This window comes from Balaenoptera acutorostrata, chromosome 21 (genome assembly GCF_949987535.1).
Source record: "Balaenoptera acutorostrata chromosome 21, mBalAcu1.1, whole genome shotgun sequence".
Classification (NCBI taxonomy): Eukaryota; Metazoa; Chordata; class Mammalia; order Artiodactyla; family Balaenopteridae; genus Balaenoptera; species Balaenoptera acutorostrata.
This window is the reverse complement of record NC_080084.1, coordinates 39,568,952-39,587,882: the sequence shown is the minus strand read 5'-3', so window position 1 is coordinate 39,587,882 and position 18,931 is coordinate 39,568,952. Positions and strand designations below refer to the sequence as shown.

Here is an 18,931-nt window from a genome sequence, read left to right as displayed (position 1 = left end):
CCCACCAAAAAAACAGATAGAGACCTAGGAATCTTAGAGAAAGGAGGTAGCGTCTGGTAACCATATCTAACAACTCATTCTTAGCATATATTAGATGTGTGATAAAACTTGGCTGTAGGAATGAATGAATCATTGATTCATCCAGGCAGCTTCAGCCCTCTTGCCTTTCCTTGCCTACTGCTAGTGACTGTGATGAAGTGAAGAAACACAGCGGGCATGCGATTTTACCCGGCTCAGCACGCGTCAGGATCGCTAAACGTTTCTGTCCGTCGCCCCGTTTCTCTGCCTGTGTGATAACACGGGGCTGGAGTGGTCACCACTTCATCCTACGAGTGGCTCAGCCTCACTTCAGTGTTTGCCTGGGATGTAATGTGCACGTTTATGATGCTCCAAGTTAACTCGATGCAGTGCTGGCGGCAGTACAGTGGGAAGGGAAAAGAGATATTTGTAAACGGAGGCCCTTAAACCTCAATACTTGAGTAAGTAAAAACTTCTAAAGATAAGTTGTCATTCTCTAAATAGAAAGTGATTCTTTGGAAAAGAAAAACTTTCCTTTTTAAACAGGACAATTCATGCTTATGAATTCTAATGACCGAATGATTTCACTAATTACTTTGTTGCATTCAACTTGGAATAGTTTGCATAGTTGAGTTTGTAACGCAATAAACTATGCCTGAATGGTCTGTTTACTCCACTGCAAGTTACAAGGAAAACTCTTTTTTCCTTAAAGGATTTGTCTCTTTGAAATGCACAAAATGGCAAAAAGCCAAGGGCAGCTGGTGCTTAAGCAACCAAGACTGAGCAGTGCCTGTGTGCATTTCAATCCCAGCGGACTGACGTAAATGTTATTGGAGCTTTTGTGCTGTAAAATTGCTGCTTTCATGCCCACTGCATGCGACAATAGGAATCCTTGGTCTACCAGGAAGGAGGGAGGTTGTTCTGCCATCTAGCCAGATTTCTACATTCCTAAGAAGAGGGGCAATGACACTCAAGTTGGCAGTGCAACTGGCTGGAGAAAGAGACTAAACAGAAAAAAACCAATATTACTATTATTTTTTGAATTAAGCACTGGGACCTGGAAAGTTATTCTTTCAGAACAACTCTTTAGCATTTGTAAAAAAAAAAAATAATTAATTTGGGAGAGTACTGGGTTTATGAATTACATTTTAAAATTTAATTTTCAGAAAATTATAAAAATATTATACTTTAAGTGTCAAAAAATCAAGATCAATAAATACATTATTGAATTTTGAAGGGTAACAATTTAAAATTCATATAATGCATGTAAGTTAATATCTACATTTGTGGTTTTTTTGAGATACTGAACTTTCCTTGACATGCTATTTACTTGTATGGCTGTTTAGTTTATATTAATATTTTATTTATTAGGATGTTCATTCAAGGCTCATTTATTGAGCACGTAATATGAATCAGCCATGGAATTTCATTTCTAATGTTGCACTTCTAAATGCATTTTAAGCCCCAAATCTATGTTTAAGCTCTAAGCCATACAGATAATTTTTTTCTTACAATTATTGAAAATACTTTTTAAAAAGTTTCTATTGGTACTACCAAGAAACTAATATTTTTTTCAGAATTATCCTAACATAATGTCTACCATAAAAGCATGACATTTTAAATAAGACAAACAGCATTACAGTTAATGGGGGGAACGAGTCAAACAATATTTCTTGATTCAAAAAACAACTTTACGGGCTTCCCTGGTGGCGCAGTGGTTGAGAATCTGCCTGCCAATGCAGGGGACACGGGTTCGAGCCCTGGTCTGGGAAGATCCCACATGCCGCGGAGCAACTAGGCCCGTGAGCCACAACTACTGAGCCTGCGCGTCTGGAGCCCGTGCTCTGCAACAAGAGAGGCCCACGCACCTTGATGAAGAGTAGCCCCCGCTTGCCGCAACTAGAGAAAGCCCTCACACAGAAACGAAGACCCAACACGGCCAAAAAATAAATAAATAAATAAATAAATAAATAAATAAAGGAATTCCCTAAAAAAACAACAAAAAAAAACACTTTACGATAGGTTGTCAGTGATTACAACACACAGTTAAATTTATACCTGATATCAAAAAAGAATTGCAGTAAACAAAAAAAGAATTGTAGTGAATAATACACAATGATTTGGCATCCCCTGCCTCATTTAGTCATAGGCTAATTCTATTAGAATGGTTGGTTACGTTACTCACACCCTTACTTTGCATTAACCATACATTTTCAGCATGTACTCACACGGCCATTAACGTGAAATAAGTAAGTAACCACATTCACTGCCTTTTTTTTGGAAGACTTGGGATATTACGGCATCCATCGTACACGTGAGGCATAAAAAATAGACTGCAGTAGTTCTGCCTCCCTATTCTCTCTTTTCCTTAATCTTTTTAAGCTGTTCACTGCTTTGGCTTCAGAAAGGGTGAAGAAAAAGAGAAACATAAATCATGAAAGAAGAAAAAGGAAGCTTAAAAGGAAAAGCAGAGAAGTGGAAATAGAATTCAAGCTGCAAAAAGACAAAATCAGACCCCGTTCCATGTCTCCCAAGTACTCATGATAGGATGAAGTGAGCTTTGTTTCAGAATTCTTTTGATTACTTTTTCTCCATGCCTTTTAGATAGATCTGCATTTTAACTTCCAATTAATAATCCTATGACCCTGGGGGCAAGTTATTTAACCTCTCCATGCCACAGATTTTTCATCTGTAAAACAGGGTTAATGATACCAACTCCTCAGGGCTATGAACATTAAATTAAATATCACACACACACACACACACACACAAACACACACACACACACACATTACCTGGCATACTAGCTTCCTCATAGTAGGTACCCAATAAATGTTAAAAACATCTATATATACACATACACACACACATAAAATAGCAAGTGTTCCATTTCTCAAATCAATAATTTTTTTTTAATAATCTTGTTTGAAAGAGTCAAGAAACATGTTTACAAGTTAGATTAAGAATTAAGCTGGTCTTCCTAATTACCCTTCGAATAATGGAGGTTTCTGAATTATATTTTTCCTGCGTGTGATTTTTTAACTGCACATTTCAGAATAGCATAAATAAAAAACATGAATGGGTAGCAAGAGTAGTATAGATATGCATTTAACTTCAACTATCTGTGTAAAGCTATCTGGACCCAAGTTTGTGGATCCTAACCTAGTTGATATTTGGAGACAGTTTTGTCCTTTAGTTTAAGTGTTGCTTTTTAAAATTCTGAGTAGACATCACATCTACTATAAAATCAAGCTCTTTCCAGATTCTTTTGGATCTCACATTTTCTTATTACAGGTTAATGGGACTATGTCTTTGGATATTATCATGTCTGCAGTATGTTACACTTTATGCAGGTTGGCCCATCCTGGGAGACAGTCTCCTTGCGTAAGGAATTATTTGTCACTCCAAACCTCTTGATCTGTGAATAGGCTGAAATGATTCTTCGAGAAAGATATGCAGTTAATGATAAACGTGTAGGCGACACGTTTCTCTGAAAGCAGAGAAACCCACATTCAAAGTGAACATAATTGGTCTTGTCTCAATCACTAAGAAAAAAAAGGTAGAAAACTATAATTCTTGGAAGAAATATGAATAACAAGGATAAGGTAGTTCAACTGATTGTCCAACCACACCATAAAAATGGTCAGTGGTTAGATGTGATGAGTACAGTAATTACCTTTTGCCAAAAGTTGGAATACTTAAGTGAGCAAAGATAAATTCTTTGTATGTTAGAAGAATAGTACAAATGGCTTTGGCATTGCAACTAAGGAATAAAAACACAAAAGAGATTAATCAAATCGGAGATCAAGCAATTAAAAAAAATTGGCTAGTCATCAGAAAACCTTTGTTACGTTTAAAATGTTTCCCTGCTCACCCAAAGCATGAGGAAAAAAATGAATAGCTTTTGACCTAAGGGATATTCACCTTCCCAGGCTAATTTTTTTTGTCAGGTACCACAGAGGTACATATACTAGTGCCTAAGGTTGGCCAAAAGTAACATGATACAGATGGTTTTTATGAAGACAAAACTGAGACACCTTCCTAATCTATTACTGAATATTAGACTTCAGGGGCTGTAAGGTAAGGGAGTAGACATAAAGCTGTTCGTTTGGCAAAGAGGAAAGATTGAGTTAAGGGGTCTTGCGCTTTGAGGAAATTTGGCACCTGAAGTGAAAGGGTTTAAAAATCAGAGGCTCTGAAACAAGTTGAATCACAAAACAGATGGACTCTTAACTCTCCATTTTCTTTGAAGGTTGGGATCCTAACCCAGGTTATCAAGCTGCTGTAATTTGAAAAAGTGCTGTAAAAGCCAACAGCACGAATGCCTTTTGATTCTAAATGAGAGTCTTTAACCCTTCAGTCTACCTCTTCCTAAGCTGTAAGCAACTGAGTAAAGGAATGACAGACTATTTAAAAATAAAGTGTCATCATTAAAAGGATCAGCATCTTACCCTTAGGTTTATTCACAGTAAAACAGTTTCAATTTTCTAAATGATTTGTTAAGATTATAAAAATGAATTAGGATGTACTTCTTATAAAGGGCTGCCCTTGCCGTGAACCTTTGTTTTTTACTGATTGAATGTCACGTACCTCCTGGGACCAGGTGCTGGCTTTCACTGTGGTCAAGCTCTACAATTTTCTGAAAGACTACGGAGAATGTTGAAGCTTCTGTAGTTGATCCCTAAATTCAATCAAGATTCAACTTGGGGAAACAAAATATATTTTATACAATTTTTAAATATCTTTTAAGTTTGTCTGGAGTACATTCATTAATAGGATCCATATTAAAATAACTCACTTGGTCTTAAACCTTCAAGTCTAACCTAAATATCTCATTCTATAGTTTAATCTACTTTTTCTTTTTCCCATCTTTGGCCAAAACTAGGACCAGATGGTCACCATCCATTACATCTTCAAAAACGATTAATACATCTCCCTTTAGCTTTCTTTCCTCTCTACTAAATAATTCAATTCTTCTTGAGTTTTTTTCACAAGAGTCTCATTTTCTACGCTTCTAATTAGCTTGGTGGCTCTCAGAACACTCTTCAAGTTTCAGAACGGTGCAGCAAAACTGAATTCTGGTAAAGGTCCAACCAATGCACAATAAAATGGTTTAAATATCACATAGCTAGACTGAGAGATCCCTGGGAGCAGGAACCAAGTCTTGTACATCTTTGTAGTACCTGAAACATACCAGGTATTCAATAAATGATGAATTAATGGGTCGGCAATCATCAGAGCTCAAAATGTCACCCACTACTGGAAAGCAAATCCAGAGTTTTTTTGTTGTTGTTATTTTTAAGCGATGGTGGGGAAAGGAAAAATGCTAACACCGGAAAAATTTCTGCCAAGGCCTAAGCTAATGAACAGTCTTGTCACTCCCAAATGTCACATACCATTAAACTTTAAACACAGTAAAAGATGCAACCTTAGAATACTTCCGCACAATTATCAAATTTTACTAGTCTGCATAATGAACAGGGGGTCACATTAAGTCAGTTACGAGAGTGATGATATTTTGAATGAGTCTTATTAAATTATGTTTATATTAATTTATCCTTGTAGTATGAATATTATTTACCTCCCTTAGTACACTCTATAATAGATGCAATGCACTCTATCGGTAGCATTTCTAATCACCAGAGTTTGAAAAGTTATTTCTTCATGAAAACTCACTTGAGTTTGTATTTGTACAGTTCACAGAGCTATCCTGCAACCCTTGCTCTTACATTTTCATAAAAATGATTATTTGCATGAACAGAATATTGTCAGAGTCAGAGAAGTTAGCTTGAGAGCTCTGTTTAAAAGAAGGGGTAGTTTATCATCTTTGTCTTACTGAGGGGGGAGGGAGGTACAATTATATATGAAGATTTTTTTAACAGAAACTCCTTAAATCAATTCCCAACTGGCTTACTCTCTGAAATATTGCTCAATCCCTGTAATAAATGCTGAAATAAACATCTTCCATTCCCAGTCCTCAGGACATGTTTTCATTCAACGAACACTTACTCAGTAACTACTCTATGTTAAGCCCTGTATTAGGTATTGGGGTTACAAAATAGACGCCTTTTATCTTAACCTCAAATAGTTTACGTGACGAGAGGGAGGATTTATAGAAATAGAAGAGCCTCCATCTACCCTAGTGTTAGGGGTATTAATAACCTGCCTCCGGTGATGCAAACCCAGGGAATCTGAAATAAACATTTTAAGCAAGCTTCAGAGGTTAACAAAGCCAGAATAAGGTTTCACAGAGCAAAATCAAGAGCAAATCTGCCAGATGTTGAAATTATTAACATCTGCAAGAGATGTTATCACCTGAGAGAAAAGACGCAGTTTAATTAGAGCAGGAGAGAATAAGAAACTCAGAATTATTTCCGTGACTATGACCCCAGTGTTTAGTTTAGTAAATAGAAGCTACTGTTTATCAATATATGATGTTACTCTGCGGATCAGCCCTCCACAAACAGGCCTGTAAGTACAGCTACTTTTCATTTATCTGTGGATCAACGTATACTCAAGTTATCAAACTCTGTACTTAAATTTATAAACCCATTTACATACATACATACATGTGGCCACTGGAGCTATTTTAGCAATTCCTATTTTCTGCTATAAATCCCATGTTAACGCTGACTTCTTTTAAAATTAAAATCTCTAAATAATTTTATGGTCATCTTGGATAATTTTTAAAAGTTACTCTCTGTAAAATAGTAAGTGTTGGGTCTCAGTAGAATTTTTATAAGTCCTTTAACTACTTTCATATACAAGTAAGATTTCAATACATAATTATAACCCCAAAGAAGGATTCCCACTTTGACTTCCCAGTACATCTAAAAAAACAAACTGCAATTCCTAAATGAACCCCAAACTTCTTATTTTCTTTGCCTAGGTAGATTTCACTCTAGTCGGACTAAATTAAAAGGAGGAGAAAAGTATATTTTTAATTAGACTGCAAAGCTGCTTCTTTTCCAACCTTCATTCTATCTGTTCTTAACGTCCTAAGGCTTTCAGCTATACTTGACAGATTACACGTATCCTACGTTTCTTTATACTATCTGAAAGGCTAATTCTCCTCAAGAAGAATGCATGATATTCTAAAAGGAAAATACTTCTTAAAGGATCTCAAAGGCGAAAAGGAAGCAAAGAAAATACTTCCAGAGCAGGGCCCTCTGTGAAAAGTGCTGAGCTCTGGAAGCGTGACTCAAGCAATGATGGAGTTGCTTCTGTGCTTCCGAGACGCTGACAGCCCTAACATTTGCCTTCCAGTTCCCTGCAAGAGCTCACCTAACACGCACCCCTAACCCGAAAAACACCAGACGCGAAGCACTGAGAGGGTGCTGAGATCCCACAAGATGAGCTGGAAAACTCAAAAACTACACATTCCTTCTTATCCCCAGGGGTTCTGATGCTATTGCACACTTCATCTTAGAATGGTAACTACTCCACCCATCTTTTACTGGAGAAGAACTAAAGGAAAAGGCTTTATTTTTAAAACACCAGTTTCCAAATCATGAATCTGCCTCTGAACAGAATTAATTCTTTGAAGTGAACTTTTTTGGTCTACAATTACTATGCTGACATTTTACCTGATTGTAACTTACACACACACACACAAGCACTGCACACTTCCACACATACGCACATACACAAACCAGAATAATACATAGTTCTGGGAGAATTAAAATTTTCCGCAATGTCACTTGGACAACATTAGAATTATATCTGGGACAGACTTCTTAAATTTCTATCTTACCTTACCTACTCTCCTGCTCATTTAGGTAACTTATCGCTGGGTTGCAATGTAAAGAGAAAAAAAAAATCACATCATCTCTGTTTTTCATTTTGTAAAAGCAGATGACGGGTCCTTTAGAAAATATCATGAAGCAATGATGAAAATCGGAGTCTAGTTGCCATGGTGGGGACAGCAGTGGAGTGAGAAGAGGAGACAGACAGAATAAGAATAACTTAGAGTTAGAAGGATTTCAAGGAGTGCTGATGCTTCCTTTTTAAAACAAGGTTGGCAATTGACAGTGATTGCTGTGTTAGGAAAATCCAAGGCTGCCTAGGCAAGACCGCCATGATGCACGACTGGTATCTGTTATAAGCGTTAGAGGTGGGAGTGTTAACATATATGCCACACATTTTTCATCTCTGGAGTAGAACATCTAAGTCAGGTGACTAACCGAAGAGTGCCAGGATCAACAGGCCACCCACCCAGGGCCATGCAAGTGCCCTTTCCCTAGGAGAGCTGCAGAGGCCTTTCTACTCCAAAGTATTAGCAACTTGTGTTGGAGTCGTGAAGAGTCAGTGTTATCAATATAGACATTCTTCAAGTTCCTAAAACTCATGTGTCTACTGTGAATATTTTACAACTGAAAGCATCTCATATTTTCCTAAAACAAGAAGAAAATCTGGGTTTGGACTAGAGAAATTCTGAATGGTGAGTCATGGTTGGTCCCTTTTTCTATTCCAATCAGATACAGGAAGGAAACTTCTTTTTTTTTTTGACAGGAGATGGCAAACAGTTGGGTTAAAAAACCTGCTTATGTGGCTACTATAAGGCATTTATTTCTTCTCAGACCCTTAATATCTTTAATTACAAAATATTCCTAGGAAATTTGATATAAAGAGATATCAAGTAACAAGTTTAGAATAAGATTTTGGTTTCTTACATGATGTGAAAAACAGAGAACTGAGTCCAACTATCAACAAACTGTCATCTTCTTGCCATGGAGTGGAACTCCCATGGAAACTGTGCCAATCCACATTAGATAGGGGTGCTGGTGTACTCCACAGCGGCAACAAAACGGCCTGGACAGAACCAGCACTTGGCAACCACCTCTGGTTGTCATGGAGACTGGAGACTGGAGGAGGGGAATGTGCATGTTCAATAACTGATGGACCAGATAAAGAAGATGACACGGGAGGAACCAGGTGAAAAATAAAAATAAAAACAAGAACACTGAAATCAGGGCTAGGAGATTGTACCCCGGAAAGTACACAGGCTAACCACTGTATTCTGAAGGAATGTTATTCATTAACATTTAAGAGTAACAGATTCACATTCAAGTGATAACGTATAAACAGTTTATTAAACAGTTAAAAAGCACAGGAGAAAAGGTAACAATAACATAGTTTAGAAATAAATCTGCAACACTGTACTCTACTTTCTGTTAAGGGCAAACCCAAGAAAATCTAAAATTAAGAGCTCACAGCAGGTTCTGTACTGAGGAGGGAGAGGTGTCTGCAGAGCAAACACACACACCTGCCCTGTTCCTCCGCTTTCCTATAATTCTCTGTTCTGCTAAACAAATAGGCAGATGTAAGTAGCTACAGGTCAAGATCCCTGCTTGCTCATGAGAATTAATCACATAAAGTAGACCAGGGAATGGAAAAGGAGATATTTATTTTATAAAAACATGCATATTCAAGATATGGAAAATGAACACATAGGATTAATTCAGCAGGGATCATACAGATCATACTTTACAAATATAAACATGCTGCATGTCTACAAAGACTTGGAATCATATGTATTCAGATATGTATTAAGTCATATGTATTCAGATTCCAATATGAATGCCTTTTGAAGTGATCTCTCCTAACTAGAGGAAGAGGCACGTGTAGAAACTTCTCAAAAACAGGTATCTCCTGGACATTCTTTTGATTGCCCATCAGTAATGCATCCATTTTCTAGATGATCTGTGGACAAATTAAATTGCTGGTAGGCTTCCCTAGTTCTTTGTACGTTTCCAGGCCGTCTATTTCAGTTGCCTGGACAGTGTGGGTTTTTGGAGAGTAAAAACTTATTTTACTTAACTGAAGCAAAATACAAATAGGAAGGTACATGTTTGATTCACTCAAGGATTCAATAAATACTTGTAAGGCACCCACTGTGTTCCCGACATGGTTTCCGGTGTTGGGTGTACCGTAGTGAGCGAAACAGATATGGCCCCTGCTAGCAGGAGCTTTCAATTTTTCTAGAAGGAAAAACAGATTAATAAAAAGGGGAAAAAAAAACCCAATGTAATTTTTATGAAAAGAAACAAACTGGACAAAGAAACAGAGTAAAAACGGGGCCGCCCTCCACTCGGATAGGGTAGTGAGGGAAGGTTACTCCGTGGAGCTGACGTTTAGCTGAGATCAAGACAGAGGATGAGACACCACAGCAAGCAGAGGGCAGCCTTCCAGGACGGCGAAAGCGAATGCGCAACAGTGCCGGGGAGGGAGACCTGGGTAAGCTTTAAAATCAAAGGGAGGGCAGAGGGCAGGGGCAAAAGCGCAACAAGACAAGACGGGAAGGTACGCAGAGGCCAGCTCAGGCAGGGTCTGGCAGACCACGGAAGGTTCTGAACAGCATAGAACTAGGAAGTGGCTTTCGATTTCAAAAACATTCTGTGGGCTAGAAACCAAGTCAGAAGGCGATCGCAGAGGTCCAGACAGAAGGTGACAGCGAGTGGCACAGACCCGGATGGCTGGAGTGGGACTGAGGATGATTTGGTAGCTTTGAGATCTATTACAGAGATGCTAGCAGCAGTTTGTTGATGTCTCACCTATCGAAAAATATGCAGCTATTAATGAATTATTACAAATCCAAAAGGGGTGTTTCCATGCAAACCACAGCACGTCAAATAAACTGATTTTTGTTGCTGTTGTCGTCTTCACATGATTCTCTCAGCTTTATTTTAATCATATGATAGAACCACAGCTCTGTAATGGAAAAAACTGAATTGGATGGAATCTTAGATATCATCTTGGCTAAAAGCCACACCTATTTTATGAGAAGTAACCACTTTCCATTACTTTTTATTTCTTCAGAGATTGTGGAGCAAGTGTTAATCCTTGAGGGGAACTTGGTCAAAAGAAGTCTGGCGGGTTAAGTTTTCGGCATCTGCTGTCAGATGCTGATGTCCTGGGGTTCAGGGCTTCTGATCTACCCCAACTCTTGTTCAGGTAAGAAAATTGACGCCAAGAGGTGTTTAGAGATTTGCTGACATCTACCCAGAGAAGAGCCAATCATACATTAAGCAAAAGCAATCTCATCTACGCCCACAGCTTCAATTATCATTCATATATGATCACTTTAGAATTTGTATCTATAGCCCTGACATTCCCCTTGAGCTACTCAGCTATACATCTAACTGCTTAGCTGATATCTTTGCTCAGATGCTCAAACTCGGCATGTTCCAGACAAAACTCATGGCCTTCCCCCAGCCCCCATACGTCGTGCTTTCCGAGTGTACTCCGAGTCAGGAAATGCCACCGCCGCCCATCCTTCCACACAAACCATCAGTGTCGACATCATCCTGGAAACCTCCTTTCCCTCGCTCTTATGTTCAATTCTATTGATATCTTCTCATAAATACCTTCCAAACGCCACTTACTTCCTTCATCTCTACTACCACCTCCCTGCAGTCTCCAACTCGTTCTTCTACATGATAGTCAAAGTAACATACAATAATAGTCAAAAAGGTGCTAATCTGGTCACGTCCTTCTGAGCCTGAGCACTCCTTCTGCTTTCTGGCTCCGGGTGCAAGTCCTTCCACACAGCTCGCCGTCGCGTTATGTCCCCTTCGCTAGGCTGCGGCCACAATGGTCGCCTCTCAATTCCTCAGACACGTCACATCTGCCTCCCTGCTCCCCTCGCACACGCTCTCCTCCTCACCTGTAACCGCCTTCTTCCTCCCGCTCCTCCGCCCCATCTGTATCCCACCCACCCTTCAAATCTCAGCGTGGGTAAGAGCTCCTGGGTGAGCCCTCTCTCAGCGGTGCCGCTGTTTGCGCCACCGTTCCGCTGATGCGCCCTGGGAGACTGGCAGCGCCTCATGGCACGGGACCTTGTCTGGATTGGCACGGGGCCCTTGTCTGGATTGGCACGGGGCCCTTGTCTGGAGTGGCACGGGGACCTTGTCTGGAGTGGCACGGGGACCTTGTCTGGATTGGCACGGGGACCTTGTCTGGATTGGCACGGGACCTTGTCTGGAGTGGCACGGGGCCCTTGTCTGGATTGGCACGGGGCCCTTGTCTGGATTGGCACGGGGCCCTTGTCTGGATTGGCACGGGGCCCTTGTCTGGAGTGGCACGGGGACCTTGTCTGGAGTGGCACGGGGACCTTGTCTGGAGTGGCACGGGGACCTTGTCTGGAGTGGCACGGGGACCTTGTCTGGATTGGCACGGGGACCTTGTCTGGATTGGCACGGGACCTTGTCTGGATTGGCACGGGGACCTTGTCTGGAGTGGCACGGGGCCCTTGTCTGGAGTGGCACGGGGACCTTGTCTGGAGTGGCACGGGGACCTTGTCTGGATTGGCACGGGGCCCTTGTCTGGAGTGGCACGGGGCCCTTGTCTGGATTGGCACGGGGACCTTGTCTGGAGTGGCACGGGGACCTTGTCTGGAGTGGCACGGGACCTTGTCTGGATTGGCACGGGGACCTTGTCTGGATTGGCACGGGACCTTGTCTGGATTGGCACGGGGACCTTGTCTGGATTGGCACGGGGCCCTTGTCTGGAGTGGCACGGGGCCCTTGTCTGGAGTGGCACGGGGACCTTGTCTGGATTGGCACGGGGCCCTTGTCTGGAGTGGCACGGGGACCTTGTCTGGAGTGGCACGGGGACCTTGTCTGGAGTGGCACGGGGACCTTGTCTGGAGTGGCACGGGGACCTTGTCTGTCTGGATTGGCACGGGGCACTTGTCTGGAGTGGCACGGGGACCTTGTCTGGAGTGGCACGGGGACCTTGTCTGTCTGGATTGGCACGGGGCACTTGTCTGGAGTGGCACGGGGCCCTTGTCTGGAGTGGCACGGGGCCCTTGTCTGGATTGGCACGGGGACCTTGTCTGGATTGGCACGGGGACCTTGTCTGGAGTGGCACGGGGACCTTGTCTGGATTGGCACGGGGCCCTTGTCTGGATTGGCACGGGGCCCTTGTCTGGAGTGGCACGGGGACCTTGTCTGGAGTGGCACGGGGACCTTGTCTGGAGTGGCACGGGGACCTTGTCTGGATTGGCACGGGGACCTTGTCTGGATTGGCACGGGACCTTGTCTGGAGTGGCACGGGGACCTTGTCTGGAGTGGCACGGGGCCCTTGTCTGGAGTGGCACGGGGCCCTTGTCTGGAGTGGCACGGGGACCTTGTCTGGAGTGGCACGGGGACCTTGTCTGGAGTGGCACGGGGACCTTGTCTGGATTGGCACGGGGACATTGTCTGGATTGGCACGGGACCTTGTCTGGATTGGCACGGGGCCCTTGTCTGGAGTGGCACGGGGCCCTTGTCTGGAGTGGCACGGGGCCCTTGTCTGGAGTGGCACGGGGCCCTTGTCTGGAGTGGCACGGGGCCCTTGTCTGGAGTGGCACGGGGCCCTTGTCTGGATTGGCACGGGGACCTTGTCTGGAGTGGCACGGGGACCTTGTCTGGATTGGCACGGGACCTTGTCTGGATTGGCACGGGGACCTTGTCTGGATTGGCACGGGACCTTGTCTGGATTGGCACGGGGACCTTGTCTGGATTGGCACGGGGCCCTTGTCTGGAGTGGCACGGGGCCCTTGTCTGGAGTGGCACGGGGACCTTGTCTGGATTGGCACGGGGCCCTTGTCTGGAGTGGCACGGGGACCTTGTCTGGAGTGGCACGGGGACCTTGTCTGGAGTGGCACGGGGACCTTGTCTGTCTGGATTGGCACGGGGCACTTGTCTGGAGTGGCACGGGGACCTTGTCTGGAGTGGCACGGGGACCTTGTCTGGAGTGGCACGGGGACCTTGTCTGTCTGGATTGGCACGGGGCACTTGTCTGGAGTGGCACGGGGCCCTTGTCTGGAGTGGCACGGGGCCCTTGTCTGGATTGGCACGGGGACCTTGTCTGGATTGGCACGGGGACCTTGTCTGGAGTGGCACGGGGACCTTGTCTGGATTGGCACGGGGCCCTTGTCTGGATTGGCACGGGGCCCTTGTCTGGAGTGGCACGGGGACCTTGTCTGGAGTGGCACGGGGACCTTGTCTGGAGTGGCACGGGGACCTTGTCTGGATTGGCACGGGGACCTTGTCTGGATTGGCACGGGACCTTGTCTGGAGTGGCACGGGGACCTTGTCTGGAGTGGCACGGGGCCCTTGTCTGGAGTGGCACGGGGCCCTTGTCTGGAGTGGCACGGGGACCTTGTCTGGAGTGGCACGGGGACCTTGTCTGGATTGGCACGGGGCCCTTGTCTGGAGTGGCACGGGGCCCTTGTCTGGAGTGGCACGGGGCCCTTGTCTGGATTGGCACGGGGACCTTGTCTGGATTGGCACGGGACCTTGTCTGGATTGGCACGGGGACCTTGTCTGGATTGGCACGGGACCTTGTCTGGATTGGCACGGGGACCTTGTCTGGATTGGCACGGGGACCTTGTCTGGAGTGGCACGGGGCCCTTGTCTGGAGTGGCACGGGGACCTTGTCTGGATTGGCACGGGGACCTTGTCTGGAGTGGCACGGGGACCTTGTCTGGAGTGGCACGGGGACCTTGTCTGTCTGGATTGGCACGGGGCACTTGTCTGGAGTGGCACGGGGCCCTTGTCTGGAGTGGCACGGGGACCTTGTCTGGATTGGCACGGGGACCTTGTCTGGAGTGGCACGGGGACCTTGTCTGGATTGGCACGGGGACCTTGTCTGGAGTGGCACGGGGACCTTGTCTGGAGTGGCACGGGGCCCTTGTCTGGATTGGCACGGGGACCTTGTCTGGAGTGGCACGGGACCTTGTCTGGAGTGGCACGGGGACCTTGTCTGGATTGGCACGGGGACCTTTTCTGGAGTGGCACGGGGCCCTTGTCTGGATTGGCATGGGGACCTTGTCTGGATTGGCACGGGACCTTGGCTGGAGTGGCACGGGGACCTTGTCTGGAGTGGCACGGGGACCTTGTCTGGATTGGCACGGGACCTTGTCTGGAGTGGCACGGGGACCTTGTCTGGATTGGCACGGGGCCCTTGTCTGGCTTGGCTGACCCCTGTCTTCTCAGCACCTAGCAAAATGCCTCACGCTTCCTGGCACTCAGCAAACCCTCGTTAATAAAATGGCTTCATCCAACTCTTCCTGGGTAGACCTTTGGCCAACCAGCTGTATTTCTGCCCATTCCAGTGTATTGCTCTAATCTGCCCAATCATGGATATGCAGAACCTACCTGTCTGATGAGTGAATTAAAAAAATACTATACAAAAGCTTATGTTGGACCAATTAATTTCTATATTGCCTTGGAGATATTGTGGGTTTGGTTCCAGACCACTTCAATAAAGCGCATATTGCAATAAAAAATTAAAATAAATAAAAAATTTAAAAGGCCAATGTTAAGTGCACAGTTAAGCCACTGGGAAGATGACAAAGGATGCAGTCCTGAAAATTGTGGTCAGTGTGTGGCAAGACAAGTCCTCCCTTCCACCACAAATATATGTCGGTTTGCACCTGTCCGCATTCAGAGAACACTGCTGGGCACCAGGAAACTGAAGACGGTACCGCGGCACAAACCTAATAGAGACAGGTACACAGATGGACCCACAGACAGACACACAACACCATCATTAAGGAACGAAGCCTAGCAATGTAATTAAACACAGGTGGGAAGGTTAGAATGACTACAGGCCACGGGATTATGCAGAGATGGCCTCCTAGGGAAGAAAAGTTTTGAACAAAGGCAAAAAGGGTCTCACGTTGAGGAGAAAGGAAGGCATTCAGCCTGTGAGTGGAAAGGGCTGGCGAGTGCAGAGGCCAAGAGAGAGGAGAAAGCAAACGGTGACAGGAAATGGTAATAAATGGTTTACTTGACTGAAGCTGAGAATCTAGTTTAGGGCAGGAAAGGACCACGAAAGCAGAAGGATATGGCAGCTGGTGCAAAGAGTTGGTGAAAGGCTTCAAAGTAATAATTAAAAGATGGAGCGAGAGGACAGAGAGTCTTACACAGAAGAGACAGAGGCCAGGGATAGCTACACGGTGAGAACTCGCATCTTGCACGTACAGGTTCTGGCTCACGGTGAAGTGGATGGGACAGCCCTTCTGAAAAGCGATTTAAGAAACCACCTCTGCCACACTTTGGTTTATGTAAGAGTTCCACACAACGCTGAGAGAATGAAAGAAGGACGAGACGGGGAAAGTCTAGAAACAAATAAGGATATTCTTATATCCTGAAGCTGAAGTGTCAGCTAGGGATCGGAGCTTCTGTGTCACTTTATCCACACTGTATTGCCTCACGTTCCTGTTTCTTTTTTTCTTTTTGGTCGCACAGCGCCATGTGGGATCTTAGTTCCCCAACCAGGGATGGAACCTGCGCCCCTGCAGTGAAAGCGTGGAGTCTTAACCACTGGACCACCAAGCAAGTCCCTCATAATCCTGTTTCTCTGCAACTGAAACATCCAGTTAACTGTATCTGTGTCTCTCATTCTCCTGGACGCTCCTTCACAGTATCCAGCACATCGGTATCTTGCCAACACTCAGGCTTTTAGTGAATAATCACTGAATGCATAAAACATAAACAAGCAGGGAAAAGAAGAGGTTCCTTGACATACAGTGAAAGAGTAGTTAAGATATCCCACCGAACAAGCAAATGAAATAGCTAATAGTTATTCGAGCTAAACTTAAGCTTTCTGAGACCGGGAGAGGCAACAGTGAAATTTTTAGGCATGTGTGTTAAGAAGCAGTGACTTCACAGAAACTTCCACGGTAAGCTCGCAGAGATGGGATGGGCTCTGTGCTAGGGAATGATGGATGCTTACAATCACAGGAAAGCTTTATGTGCGCGCAGGATTCTTCTAAGTCAGACAGGAAAGCATGGGCGCTCGGCCTGCAGAAGAGCAATGGTCACCTCTGCTTATTTTTTCAGTAAGTCGGTGTTGTTGTTTGTTGTTGTTTCTTGGCAGAAGGAAAGAAACAAAAGTGTACACTTTCCCAGGCAGCCAAGATCTGATCCTCTGACCCTCTTGTGAGCTGTCATGAGCCACTAAGAAAGCTCGCCGGATTTGTAACCGGAATTTCACTGAAGCTAAGAAGAGCATGGCGTGCATACTGGCAGCTCCTTTGCTCAGCTGCCCAGTGGAGGCACTGGCTGAGCCGTTTGCATCCCGTGGCCTTGCAGCCCGCCTGTTTAGCACGGCCACACGGCTAGAAGAAAGGCTGGAGAAGCTGCTGGGATGTTACTTTTATAAGAATGGCTTATAAACCTCAGCCAGTTTTTCCCTGGACAGTGCCACTCGACACTGTTGCCCCAGCAAAATTACAAGCTGCAAATCTGATCTGGCCAGAGGGAAAGCTTGCTGTCAACAGGAAACGTGGGTAGAAATAATAATAATAGAAACAATAGCTGACACATGCAAATCTAATGTAAATAAAAATACACGGGTGTGTGTGTGTGTGTGTGTGTGTGTGTGTGTGTGTGTGGCGTTTATCTACCTACTGGACAGAATTCCTCATTGTTGTGAAGTCCACGTGCTGTTTTAGAAAAACTGATAATAATAATAAATACTTGTATAGAGTGCCTGTCAGTGCAGCCACTGTCCCAAGCGTTTCACACATACTGACTTACTTTAACTCATTTAACTCCCACATTTGTTCTGACAAGGAGGTGCTATTATTATTGTTAACATATAATAATAGCTAACATAATTTATTACAGATCAAACACCATCACACAAAAAATGTAAAGATTTATAAGGATAAATCTTTGGCCTATATATTTGAAGAAACATGTCCTAAAATAAAATAAAATAGCAATAACAATAAACAACGGTAACTTGAGAGATTGTTGAAATGGGATAAGATTCTCCCCTCTGCCCAAATTCTCGCCTAAGAAGTATTTTCTTTTTTTTTGTCTAATTTTTTTAAACATCTTTATTGGACTATAATTGCTTTACAGTGGTGTGTTAGTTTCTGCTGTATAACAAAGTGAATCAGCTATACATGTACATATATCCCATGTCTCCTCCCTCTTGCGTCTCCCTCCCACCCTCCCTATCCCACCCCTCTAGCTGGTCACAAAGCACCGAGCTGATCTCCCCGTGCTATGCGGCTGCTTCCCACTAGCTATCTGTTTTACATGTGGTAGTGTATATATGTCCATGCCACGCTCTCACTTCGTCCAAGCTTACCCTTCCCCCTCCCCGTGGCCTCAAGTCCATTCTCTGTAGAAGTACTCTCTTTTTGCTATAGAGTCTTTGAGAAGAATAGTCATAATATTGATTATTATAATAGTCGCAAGGTGCTTACATGCCACTGTCCTTCTCCAAGTCCCAGGTTTACTCTGAGCTTTTACTGTTCCCTCCGTGCATCCCCATAAATGGAACTCATGTTCAGTCCTGTCCTTATGCAAAGGAAAAAAGATGTGAACTGAATACCTGCTCGGCCACGTACTGTGTAATCCTGGGCAAATTATTCAATCTCTCTGAAAATTTGTGCTTTGGAATCCTGTAGAGTTGAATTCTATCTCCCTTGGTTATTTTCTCTGCATCCTTGGGTAATTTACTTAATATTTCTAAACAATAGGTATTTCATCTACAAAATGGGGGGAAATAACACTACCCCCTTCATGGGTTTTGGGGAAGAATGTATACAATAATGGACTCCAGTGGCCAACTGTCAAGCACACGTAATGCTGTCTATGTCACGTGCATACGTTAGTTTTCTCTCTCCAATTAGGTTTACAAACTCAGCAAATTTAAACCATAGTATATCGCTGATCTGATATCTCCCTACTTTTCCAGCCTTGTTTTTTGCTTTCCATGTGACGTTCAGCAAAAACAAACCACCAGCCCTCTGCCCCTCGTCATTTTTTTTCTCAACTTTGTGCCCTTATATTGTTCTCTCTGGGGGAAACGCCCATTTTTCTTAGATGACTCCTATTCACGCTGTAAGATTCCACCTTCATCTTCTGCAGGTAACTTTCCCAGATTCCTTCTAAGCTGGGTTAGG

General features: G+C 44.0%; 1 protein-coding gene and 1 long non-coding RNA gene across 9 annotated transcripts in view; one reads left to right on the top strand and one right to left on the bottom strand.

The window, feature by feature from the left end:
* Window positions 1-18,931, bottom strand: part of TENM3 (teneurin transmembrane protein 3) — a 608,889-nt gene that overhangs the window by 225,986 nt on the left and 363,972 nt on the right. The window lies entirely within an intron of this gene.
* LOC130706096 (uncharacterized) lies at window positions 194-17,642 on the top strand. Its single transcript, XR_009006487.1, has 3 exons — window positions 194-479; window positions 10,837-10,971; window positions 16,257-17,642. It is a non-coding gene; the product is annotated as an uncharacterized LOC130706096 (long non-coding RNA).